Raw genomic sequence first — 12,430 nt, 5'->3', positions numbered from 1 at the left:
TTCAGGAAATGGCTGACCAGTGGAATTACACCTTTACAGCCAGGAATCAGCAGAGCTGAGGTCAGCCCATTACCCTGAATACCTCTGCTGTTAAATGCTGGTATCTACATTCTTTGACAGAGGTACATATTATTATAGTGTCTGCAAGACAACCAAGTAATAAGGTTTCTGTGTCAGTACGTCTATATTAATCAAATTAATCTCTTATGTTAAAAACATCTAACTCCTCATGGACAAGAAGCTGTTTTGTATAAAGACTTCTATTACCCCACTTCAGCTAGAAAAATCAATTTTTTGTATCAATGCAATATATGTAATGGATTAGATGCCAGTGTTTCCTTCACTGTTGATAACCACTTTGGATGCTCTGTAGCAGTATTTCTTATGATCCTGGTGTCTCTGTGTTTTACAGGTTATAGCAATATAATGGTGCAACATTAGTCACACCAACAACTCTCACTCTACTTATCAAAGCAGCCTTTAGATAACTTCAGATGAGACACGACAGTGGTTAATCCATTATCCTCTTTGCTGGTTCTTTTGTCTTCTGAACAAAGGATTTGATACAAATAGTTAAGCTGATTCTGACACGTAGCAGTTAGGACTAGCATTTTGAAAATGTATTTTCCATACTTGAATGGAATGAATGAGTTTCTAATGCTTTAGGGAGAGAGGGCAATGTGTGGAAACAGATGAATAATGACCTGATTTAGTAGAGGAGAACTGCTGTAGGGAGAGATAATAGTAGGTAACAAATAAAAACCCCAAAGCAAGAAGCTGAATACTACTAGGAAAATGGGGGGAAATGTTTTAATAATCTTGGTTTTTTGTGAGAATATCGTAGAAGGAAACAAAAAATAAAGTCAAGACTTTCTCAGCACATGACTTGTAGATGAAAGACCACAGACACCCTGATTGTGAAGTGTGGGAATAGCACCATCTATTGCAGGGCTGTCCTTGCCTTCTATCAGACCTCACAGCTGCCACTGCCCGGCACTCACAACAGCTTGGTAAGGTAAGGACAGGGTATTTTCCTGAATTAGGAGGGAGCAATCTGCTTTCCTAGTGACTTGGGAAAAACCAATGATAAGGCAGGAACTGAGCCCAGTTCTTCTGAATGACAAGCTCATGCCATACCTGCTGGCTCTCTTTCCTCCCCTACTATGAAGTGTCAGCTGCTTGAGAACATTGAGAAATCAGGCTAATGAGACCACCTATAACTACATCTTATTCTTTTAATCCTAGGCAATGTATTTACCTTTGCCTTCCCATTTTTTGAGCTATGCTCTCTTTCAACTACAATTGCATCACATTTTGCAGGCTTTAGAAAAACTGTGAATGTTTGTATTAGGAAAACATGTTAGGAAAACATTAGGAAAACATTCTAGAGTTGCATGTAGAAAGCAAGACAAAGGAAATTTATGTAGAGTAGTGGAAAGTAAGGGAAGGTATATAGACTAAAATTTAATGAAATCCAACTGTAAAGCTTGAAAAATAGCTGCCATTCTAGAAGGGAATATAAAATGTCAACAATTTTTGTTTCTTTTTTTGTCATAATATGATAAATTCAAGCAGTTTTCATGTCTTGAAAATGCAGTTCAGCAGATGAGAAAAGCAGGGAAAGGCAGCACGTTAGAACATCTTCCTCTTAGAAAATCAGTATCTGTCCACAAACCACAACTGTCAAAAAGTAGGAAAGGGACTTAGAAACATCACATCCATACGTTCGTGTGTCATTTATATGGTTGCTTTTAATTTTCTTGCCTTTTGTTATGTGACTGCCAAAATAAAAGTGGGATTTCAGTGGGTGTGTCCAGATAGACACTACACACAACCCAAGAGGGTGCTAATTAAAACTTGGACCAAGTTCAAATGAGAAAAACTTAGCTAACAACTCTTTTGTTACCAGAGAAACCTGGTCTCACATTTTCCAGCAGGCAGAGGTGTATGTACATGACACACACACACCTTGTGGGCCCCTACCCTCCCTTTCCCCTCACAAATCACTTTTGTAAAACCCTCCAAGTAACACCAGCTGATTTAATTATTTTTATTTGATTGTTTTCAACAAAAGCAAAGGTAGTGTAACATGTTAGACTGTGCTCACTTTCATGAAAATATGAATGACAGGTTTTTAAATGTTGGACATTATTAAGAAAACAGCTATTATTATTATTAAAACAGCTATTATATTATTATTATTAACAGCTATTATTCCCTGCATAATCATTTCACCTGCTGAAAGACTCCAGGCAAGTCTGTAACTCTCACAGGGGTGTTCTGGAGAAGGGCTTGAAATCCAGCCCTGTGCTGCCACTGCATTCCAGATCCTCAAATGTTTGAACAAACATAACTCTCCTGGATATCCCAGTACTTCAATTCATAAAATCCAACGACTGTGCTCAGATATCTTAACTAGATAAAACTGCTTTGCTTGATATCAGGATGGACCTCTAAAATTGATTTCTGGGAGGAATTTTTTCTTCAACCACACAAGTGAAAATATTCTACAATTGTTGTGGTGAACTAGCATAGACAATTAAGAAATCAGGAGGCCCAAGTCCGTTGCATATGTTTGGGGGTTTTTTTCTCCCTAGACTGCAACTTGCCCTTATTTTATACACCTGGCTTAGTTTTCTAATTTTGTGGGAAAATTACTTAGCAGTGTTGAACCCAGAGTGTGATGTGACTGACTAGCCAAGGACCTCTCCCTGTAGTCCTGCATATTTAACTCCCATTCAGACCAATTTACCTGAACTTACAAGGAATGTAGACAAAAGGGGAAGGTAAGACTTTCTATTGGTGTTTCAATGACTGAAAGAAACAGTATTAAGCTACATAAATTGGAATGAGTCACAGTTAGTGTTGGACAAAATTCTGAATTTAGAAAAATATGCTGTTCTGTAGTTATCTTTCCAAAGGAAAAAAAAAAAGAAAAAAAATGCAGATGTATCAAAAATCTCAAATTATAATTAAGAAAAAAAAAGAAAAAGCAGAAAGTCTTCTTTTTATCCTGGTTTTGGCTGGGACAGGGTTAATTTTCTCCTTAGTAGCTGGTACAAGGCAGTGCAGTTTTGAATTTTGTATTAGAATAATGTAGATAACAAACTAATATTTTAGCTGTTGTTAAGTATTGCTTACCCTAAATCAAGGACTTTTCAGTGTCTCATTGATGGTAGCTGGGAGGGGCACAAAAAGCTGTGAGGGAGCACAGCCATGACAGCTGCCCTGGACTCATCAAAGGGATGTTCCACACATAAATATCATGCCCAGTATATAAACTGGGGGAGTTGTCTGGGAGGAGCTGGTCACTGTTCAGGGATGAGCTGGGTATAGGTGAGCAATTGTATTGTGCTTCACTTGTTTCTCCTGGTTTCTATTATTCTATTATTCTCGCTTCCTCTCCTTATTGTTATTATTGTTATTGTTTTTGTTCAGGTTATTATTATTGCCACTGTTGTTATTATTATCATTATTATCTTCACATTATCATTATTATTTCAATTATTAAAGTGTGCTTATATCAACACACGAGGTTTACCTTTTCTTTCTGATTTTTCTCCCCTTCAGGAGTGTGTTGGGGCAGTCAGTAAGTGGCTGTGTGGCACTTAATTCCCAACTGGGATTTAAACACAACACCTTGAAAAACATTTGGAAAAAACAATTACTGTCAAACCTCAAAAAACAATTCACTTGAATGATAAAGAGAGAGTAAGCCTCTGAACTATATTTGACATAAACTTATTTATACAGCCTACAGTCTATAACTTTCTTGCTTCAAAGCACCATTCTTTATGAGCACAAATGAAAAGAAACAAGGGAAATGCAAAAAAAAAAAAAACAGCAGAAAGAAATGGGTGATGGATTATAAAAAATAAGTTTATTTTTCAACACATATTTTGACTTGTGACACTGATTGACCTGCATCTTTTAGATACATTCCACTACATGTGGAAATTTATAGCTGCAAAAATACCTAATAAGATTACCATAAAACCCTGAGACTGTGTGCAAAGGTATTAGCTTTATAGACTGCTTATTCTATTACTGAAAGGAACATAAGGGAATTGTTTCTTTTCCATCATCTGCTTATTTGATATTGCTAAAGAGCTGCTTGTTGCCAGCACAGCAGCACGGTTTGAGGAGAAACTGAGTTATGACTTCATGAGTTAAACAGATTTCAGTTAACATTATCAAGTGTCATCTGTCCTTAAAAGTTCACTGAGTTCTTCAAAATTTAAAATTTATCCTCTTTATTTCCTTTTGTTTCCTAGGAGTCAAACATTGCCAGCTTTAGATGCTCTTTTCATTTTCATTCCAATCTTCATATACACAGTATGTCTTCTGCATGTAGGATTCATTTTCCACTGGAAATAAAATAAAATATATTATTGGTGTTAGCAAAGCAACTTTGACAGCTGCAGTTGGGAAACTCAGATCAGGCTTAATGGTGAAGCATCAAACTGAAATCTCAGAAAAAATCTTATATTTACTGAGTAGATAGATAGATCTAACTTGTATGGTTTTACTACCTACTTATTTTTGAAATCCAGTCTGAACTGGTGACACGACCGTGCTGGAAATATCTTTGCAGACTTATTTCTTCATTATTATGTAAATGAAATAGATGCAACGAACTGAAATTGTAACCAAGCCTTAAAATACATACAGAAAATTACCCTCAAAAATAAGAACTCCTGTTGATTTGATGACATTTCACTTAGTGGCATCTTAGAAACACTACTGGGAAACTGATTTTTCAGATCACAAGAAATAAGACTGTTCAAAATGAATGTTACAAGACAGAGAATTTGACAAAGTAGTCCAGAAAACTTTCCTGAATCAAGCTTAAAATCACAATTTAACAATATTAACCTCAGCTTTCCACATGAGCAGGTATTCTGGCTTGGACAATTGACTACAAGAACAAAGAAGAATATCATGGTATGGGTTTTTCTGAAGATATCAAAAGCTTGCCATTGGCAAAGGTTTAATATATTTACAATTTATATTTACTTTAACCTTTGTTAAAAATTTTGTATTGAACTAGATAAATTTTCTGAGATTCATTAACTTTTCTGAATTCTTTAGCATCCAAAGAGGTTGTTCTGGGATTCTGTGTTGGCAATTGCATCTTGTTAGGCTTCCGAGAGAGAAAAAGTACTTCTGATTTATCAGAAGCACCTGATATAATTTTAAACTCCACAAAAGATTAATAAGAAAATCAGAAGTTTTACTCAACCAAAAGGAAAAGTTTTAGGCTCCTAATTACAAAATTGGAAAGCACTTAATACCGTCCTGAATCACATTACCAGAAATTTTTTCCATACCTGCTTCAGTGACATGGTTGACGAGAGGCAGACTTGGCACATAAACATCTCCAGTTTCCATGGCTGGCTTTGAGGATGCTGACTAAGGTGAAATCTCCTTCCCTTCTCTTTTCAGATCTCTTCTAAGTCTATTGTCTTGTAACACTAAGATAGCTCTTCATCCATTATGATTATGGTAACTGAGTTTTCTCATCCCTTGTTCAATACATGGCATGAAGTAAATCAGCAATGTTGGACATTTCTCAGCCTTGTTTCTGGGATTTAAAGTGTTCTTCAGGGAGCATTAATTAAATAGGCTTTCTCTAAGTGTTAACATTTTCAAGACTCTTAAATGATAAGTATTAGCTGCAAATGCATGTTATCAAAGTCCTTAATCTCTAGGTCAATGTTAAAGTCTGTATAAGGACCATATGTGACCTAGTACATCTGTTAGATTTATTACTGTTTAGGAAAGCAGGTTTTTTATCCTGACCACCTTATCATCCTGCATCTTTCAAAAGTATTAGATACTTGCAGTGTCATGAAACAAAGCAGTGTAAATAGGTTCATCCTGAAGTAAACATGGTAAGCGTGCTGAATTGTTGCAGTTGAGTTTAAAAGAGGATGCAATCATCTCTTTCCACTGTCTAGACATTTGAAAGGGTTGTCAGGACTACAGCTACAGCTTACCAAGCATCTGCTTTTGCTCTGCAGGGAGAGCTAAATCTTTGAGATCAAAGTCTCACAATAAACACTTATCTGGGGTGGATTTCTGACATGAAAAATCATCAAATAAGTGCTACCCTTCACTGGACAGTTGCTTACTATTTCTCATTAGGCACACAGCCAAGCTCCATGGTGCATGTGGAACCCAGGAAAAATCATATCTTAATGTTTATATAGAGGTTAAGGTGTTCAAGGGTAGTTTGGAGCAACATACAGGGGCAAATTACAGGGAAGTCTTACTGGAGGGAAGGGTGGCAGGTCTCAGAGAGCAGAATTTCCTGACTGGGGGAAGCCTGTTGGTTGGCAGATGGGTATGCCTGTCTTTGACTAAATAATTCTTGTGTTTCTTGCAGACAGGAATCACTACAGAAACCTTTTCAATCTGTGATAACCAAGAAAGGACGACTTCAAAACAAAATAAAAGGAGACATTTATCTGCTTTAACATCCAACTGCTCCTGGAGAGTTCTTCCCTTCTTAAAGATTTCCCTGGCAAAGGAAGTATTGCCACAGTGGCTGAATTGAAGTAAACTTGCTAGGTTATGCTTTTCTTTGAAGATATATCCATTCCTTAAGCCTGCAATCAGTACAAGTAACAGTGGCATTTTGCACATCAGTTGTGCATTCCTACACACTTAATGTTGACAGTAACTTTTAAGATCCATCACAACACACAGGAAATATGCTAAGGTGAACCTAAGACAACACAGCTTCTAAGTAATTGTATGTTGTATTTCTTCATAGCCAGACCAGCTCTGACCTGAATGTGATTCAGCTCAGGTCAATGGAACTACTGTTAAAAAGAATGTTTCTGACACACTCCCTTCCCTGCCTCTGTGGTCAGTTTTACTGGCCAGTTCCCTGCTAGCCCCTCTCAGTGTGGTGAATCTCTGGAATCTCTGTGCTGGGGATGCTGGCACTCTTCTAAAGCAGGTCTCAGGGTTTGATCATTAAATACGACAGCTGTGCCTAGAGATATCAGCTCCTATAGCAAGGAGGAAGCCAAAGTTCTGTGCTCCTTGGTCCTCACATTTAAGGGAGACAGTTATTTCTTTCAAGAGTTGAATTGAAGAAAAAGAATCATATCTGAGCTGCATTTTAGACATATTGCATAGTCTTGATGCCCATAATGTACCCAGCTGTGGCAATCCTAGCAACAGAGGTCTTCCTGAGCACAAACTGCTAGAGAAATCTGTGGTGTGGTTTCATGTGCAAGCAAGTCTGGAAAGACAAACGGGCAACAAACTGGATGTGCAGCAGATTGTACTGCTGCTGCTGGGGCCACTGCACAAAATTGTGGTAGATATTTTCAATACTTAACTTTGGCTACTTGTTGCAGCTGTCCCTGTCCCCCACCCCCACAACCATCATTAACACCAGGCATTGACCCTCTACAGGTCAGTGTCACAGCTACTCCTGGGTCAGTTGTCTCAGCTAAGCACTTGTTAAGATCATTCTAGCTTTAAAGTTTGCCTAGGCTTCCTGACCTAAAACCTAATCCCAAGCCAATTACTTTTCTAACACCAGTCCTAAACCCAGTCTGCCTTCCCCTGCTGTGCTCAGCAGCAGATTTCTTTCTTTGGTCTCAAATGATTAAAAGCGTTAACTCTACTCACAGCTGTATGGGCCATAGTAATTGCTCAGGCCCTCCTACCAGCTCCAGATCATGAGTAAGAAAGGGCTTAGTGAAGAATAGCTTGGCATGCTTCTGCAGATTCTAGTAAAGATTGCTTTCTTGGAAAATGTGGCCGCTGAAAAGCTATGTTTGAGGTTGATTTGGTTTTAATTGTAGTTGAAAATCTTTGTTCTTAGTTTTATTGACTGCTTCAGTGACTACTAGTACCAGCATGCCCACAAAGAAATGTGTCCATTCTATATATTATCAGTGCAAATCCCCACTACCTTGGCTAAATGAGAACTAATTATTTGCTCTGCCACCATCCCCACTTTCCCTGTAGCCATCCATGAAAAAAGGCTTGGGTCCTGTGCATGTAAGGTTCAGCACAAAAAGTCTGCATCCATATATAAATAAGGTTCTCATCACAGCAATAGAGAAATGTCACTGACAAACTTGTTTTTTTCTTCTCTCACTTTCATTTCCACGCTTGCTTTCTCTTCTGTGTCACCCTTTAGCCTCTTTCAGTTCTCCTGTGGGTTTACTGTGGCCTGCTGACCAGTGCTATACTGAAATATTAACTTCTCTGTTAAACTTGGCCCTGCCAGAAGTGTTCAGGAAACCTTCTAGTTCCTCCAGTCCTGGGTCCATAGCTTGGAACTGGAACTGTACTGGGCATAAGTCGAGTAAGGGCCACAAGCACAGCCTTTTCCAGGGTTGCAGGGATGGGGTGTGTGATTGGGAACTCCTAGGCCCTGTTTTGGGGCTTGCTGCCTTGTGCCTTTCAAAGCTGAGAAACATCCTCACATCTGTCGATCACAAGCAGGCAAATGTTGTAGTGTGTTCTTAAGTTTCTCGGTTTTCCCCCCATTTTATGTATTGTTCCCCCCTGTTCTATGTAAAATGGTTCTTCCCTCCCCAGTTTTCCCGCCACAAGCCCTTTGTCAGTTATGTTTCCATGGTTACCCCTTCCCCCTGGCTTTGTCAGTTAAGTAAGTTATATAATTTCCCCTCCCATAATTTTCCTTATAAGTAAACTTTTCCTCCTCCCTGGGCCCAGTCAATCACCCCCCACTCCTCCTAGCCCTCAAGAACCTTCTTCTCTCTGGAGGTTGTGGTTGGCTGTGGTCCCAGGGTCCCTCTTTACTTTGTATTTATTGGTTGTTTTTGTACGTCAGTTAGGTTATGTACCTCCCATACCTTTCCCTATCGGCTAGCTGGGCATCCCTCCCTTCTCCACCCCTTGCCTTTAAAACCTTGCCTCTCCCTTTACTCCTTGCCATTTGCTGGTTGCTGCCTTCCTTCTGTTGGTGCTTACCTGCCATCAATAAACCGACTTCCACCCCCAGCAAGTGGTCACTCGTTTCCTCAGCGTTGCGAATCCAGTTCACGATCCAGCCCAGGCCAAGGCCAAGACGCCAAGGGGGGCTGGCCTTCAATGCAGCAGGGGCGTCGGCCTTTCACCTCCTGCTAGCCGGACCTTTGGCCACATACGCCCAGCCGCAGGCCGAGGCATTGCTTGGTGCAGCATTTCCCTAAGTCAGTGTTGTTGCAAAGGCAGACTCACTGAAAGAATAACTTTGAAGCATTTTGAGTTCAAATAATTGATCTTTAACTGGAACTTTTTGGTTTCACATTCTGGAAGTATGTTCCGTTTCAAAACCGATTCCATTCTTTTAAAATTGTTTCAGAGCTCAAATAAATATCAAAACTGTTTTGGATTAAACTTTTTGTTTAACCTCAAACTATTATTTTTTTCATGCTCCCTTGCTCACTGAACTGTCCCTCTTTAATTTTTCCCCTCCTCAAATTTCCAATGAACCATTTTATCAGAGTGCGAGATTATGAGACTGAGTTCTGCTTTCCACATCACAAAGTATCTGCCACTCCATGAATCTGAACTCTCTTTATCCCAAAAGAAACTCTCTCTAACCATGCATCGTGGTACAGGCCAAAGGCAGTACATGTGGGAGGTTTGCAGTCCTGCTGTCCTAGAGATGAGCAGAAAGCTCTGCTGAACAAAGCTGAACTGGCATCAACCACACAGCTCTTAGAGCCCCACTATGGACAGATTCTAATTAGGCACAATTATGCAAACTCATATATTTGCATACAGCACCTTGCAGAGAGTTATAGGGGATCTAGCAGAAGCCTACTGGATGTGACTTAACCAGAAAGGGAACCTCAGGGCTTTTCCTAGAAAATAAGGCTGAGTGGTGAGACTCGAGGCTCTTCCAGCCAGAGGAAAAGGGAAAGAAGCAAAGGTTTGTTTAAAAGTGCAGCTTCTCTGGAAAGTTGCTGTATTTCTCTGTTTAATAAGGAAGCTGCCTCTCTGCCTCATGCTTAACATACGATTTTTGCAGTGCCCTTTAGTGATTCAACTAAAATGCTGTGCTCCTCCTTTGAACTGGCAAAATCAAAGGCGGCTGCCAGCTGGGCAGCACTCGAAGTTCACAGCTCTAACACCTCCTTTTGACAATACTAAGCTTAATGCCTCAGCCAAATTCCCAATAGCTACACAAATCACCTCCTTGAGCCCTAACCAGCACAGAGCTCCAAAGGGAGGGAGGTGAATCTCAGTGGCAAACTCACCCCCAGGGATTAAAGGCCATGTGCAGCTTCAATGTGTGATACTCATAACATCAAGCTGTGGACTATCTGCTCCATAACGGTCCCATAATCCATTTTCTCCCTGTGGGGACTACTCCTGGCAGATCAAGTGTTATTTATGGCTCCAAAATTAATTACCTAGATCTTTTTCTCTCTGCAGTTGGGAAAGTAGGTTATTTGATAGACATCACTCAGTTACAGCAGAAAATACTGGTGGTTGTAGTCTGTCTATTAATATGCCGACACAATCCTTGCAGAATAACAGCAAGTGCAAGTTCACCAAACAGGAAAACTCTGGGTTTTTTTTCTTGGAAGAGAATACAGATATATTCTCCTCTCTCTCAGGAATGCTGCACCTATTTCTACCAGGTTCTTTTTTCCCGAATTAAGCAGAGATATCCTCCCCTGACTCCTCAAATGCAAAAGCAGTTATTGATCCAGGCTAGCACTGGAGTGCAGTTGAGAAGTGCCTCTCTTATATCTATCAAAGCAGAATAGCTAGGAACATGTCAAAATAGACAAAGAAATGTTAAAAACTCTTGTTTTTTTCAGAATCAGTATTGCAATAAGGATGTAAGTGAGAGCAGGCACTTGCAAGCAGTATGACAGTAGAACACCATGAACAGAGAGAATGTTCCCACCCTTTTTTCCTGCATGATTGATGTTATAAACAGGGATGGATTACACGGGAAGAGAAATTATAAAGCCATATTCTTGTCTGGTGAAAGTGGAAGTGTTTCTGTGTTTCTGTTTCATTGATTTCTGTGGAACAACTGCTGTTTATGCCACTGTAAGATATATACCTTTGAGAGGTGAGATAATGTGCAACCATGGTGATGGTAAAAGCACATAAGAGAAATGAAAACTTATCACAAGCACTGTGTTCCAAGTAAAAACAGCTCATCACTTCAGATAGCCTTCAAGAAGTTGTTCTTTCAGTTTTACTCATGCTTTATAAGTAACAACAAATGCATAAACTTTTGTGTTATGAATGCCTTTCTAGCAATGACATGTTGTCATTAATCACTATAAGACTGATTATTAACTTCTATCTCAGGCTTTTTCTCAGCGCAATAAAAAGTCTTGCCTGTACTTTTACACACAATTATACCAAGATAAGCTATGTTCTACTTCTGATTTGTAGCACAAGAAGCACAATGGATACAGCCTTCTTTGGAGGATGCAGTTTGTTTTTTTTCTGTGGAGAAAAAGACATATTGAATGCTGTCACTGTGCTAACCTTGCAGCAGGCACAATGCAAAACTGTCCCACAACTACACAGAACACAGAAAATTAGGACTGTCGGACCTAGTATATTGCTAACACTTTCATCTGCAACTGCACTCTTCAGCTGTCTCTTGCTAATCCTTCCCTTTCTTCAGCATGCAGTTTTTGTAGTGTATCTATGAAGAATTTAAACCTGAAACTATAGGACTGAGAAGGAAAGAACAAAGAAAAAAAATACTTGTCCTCATTTAGGCTTTTCTATGCTATACATAAGGGCCTTGACAAATTATTACTTATTTAGCAACATGCAAACTTTTTTCTCAAATCATTTAAATCTTTTGTATTTTAAGATTTACTATAACTTTACAATAATCTCATCTTTATTATTATTTTTAAAAAAGGATAAAAGATGAGAACAGATCTTACTGTTCTTATTCTCAGCTAATAGTTTTGCTGAAAAACAGCAGAAAGAGTGGTCAGCACTTCTTTAAGACTATCTCCTGCCCTTTCCAGTAAAGGCCAAAAGCTCAACAATCTTCTCAGCAATTTCAGCAATACTTTGGATAAACTGAGCAACCTGACCAACTGTCAAGGAAAAATGTATTCCAATAGCATGAACAAACCTCTATCTTACATTTCAAGAAGCAGCAATAGCTTTAATACTATCTTCACCAAATCTGCACAAAAATCCGTGGCATAATCCAGATCACCTGGTATACAAGGTAGTAACACCCCCTGAATCCCCACGGATTTCAGCAAGGCCAGGCTTTCATTCCTGATGCATAAAATCCCCAGTATTATTTTCTCTTATACAGAGAATATAGAATATATTTTCTGCAGTTATTTTTAGCACTACTTGGATGGCTTTTGTTTTATTTAAGGGTATGTGCAAGAAGCTTGAAACTGGAAAGGCCCACTATAAACTCAAATATAAACCTTATTGA

This window comes from Melospiza georgiana, chromosome 1, assembly GCF_028018845.1.
Source record: "Melospiza georgiana isolate bMelGeo1 chromosome 1, bMelGeo1.pri, whole genome shotgun sequence".
Taxonomy (NCBI): domain Eukaryota; kingdom Metazoa; phylum Chordata; class Aves; order Passeriformes; family Passerellidae; genus Melospiza; species Melospiza georgiana.
This window is presented reverse-complemented; position numbering follows the sequence as displayed.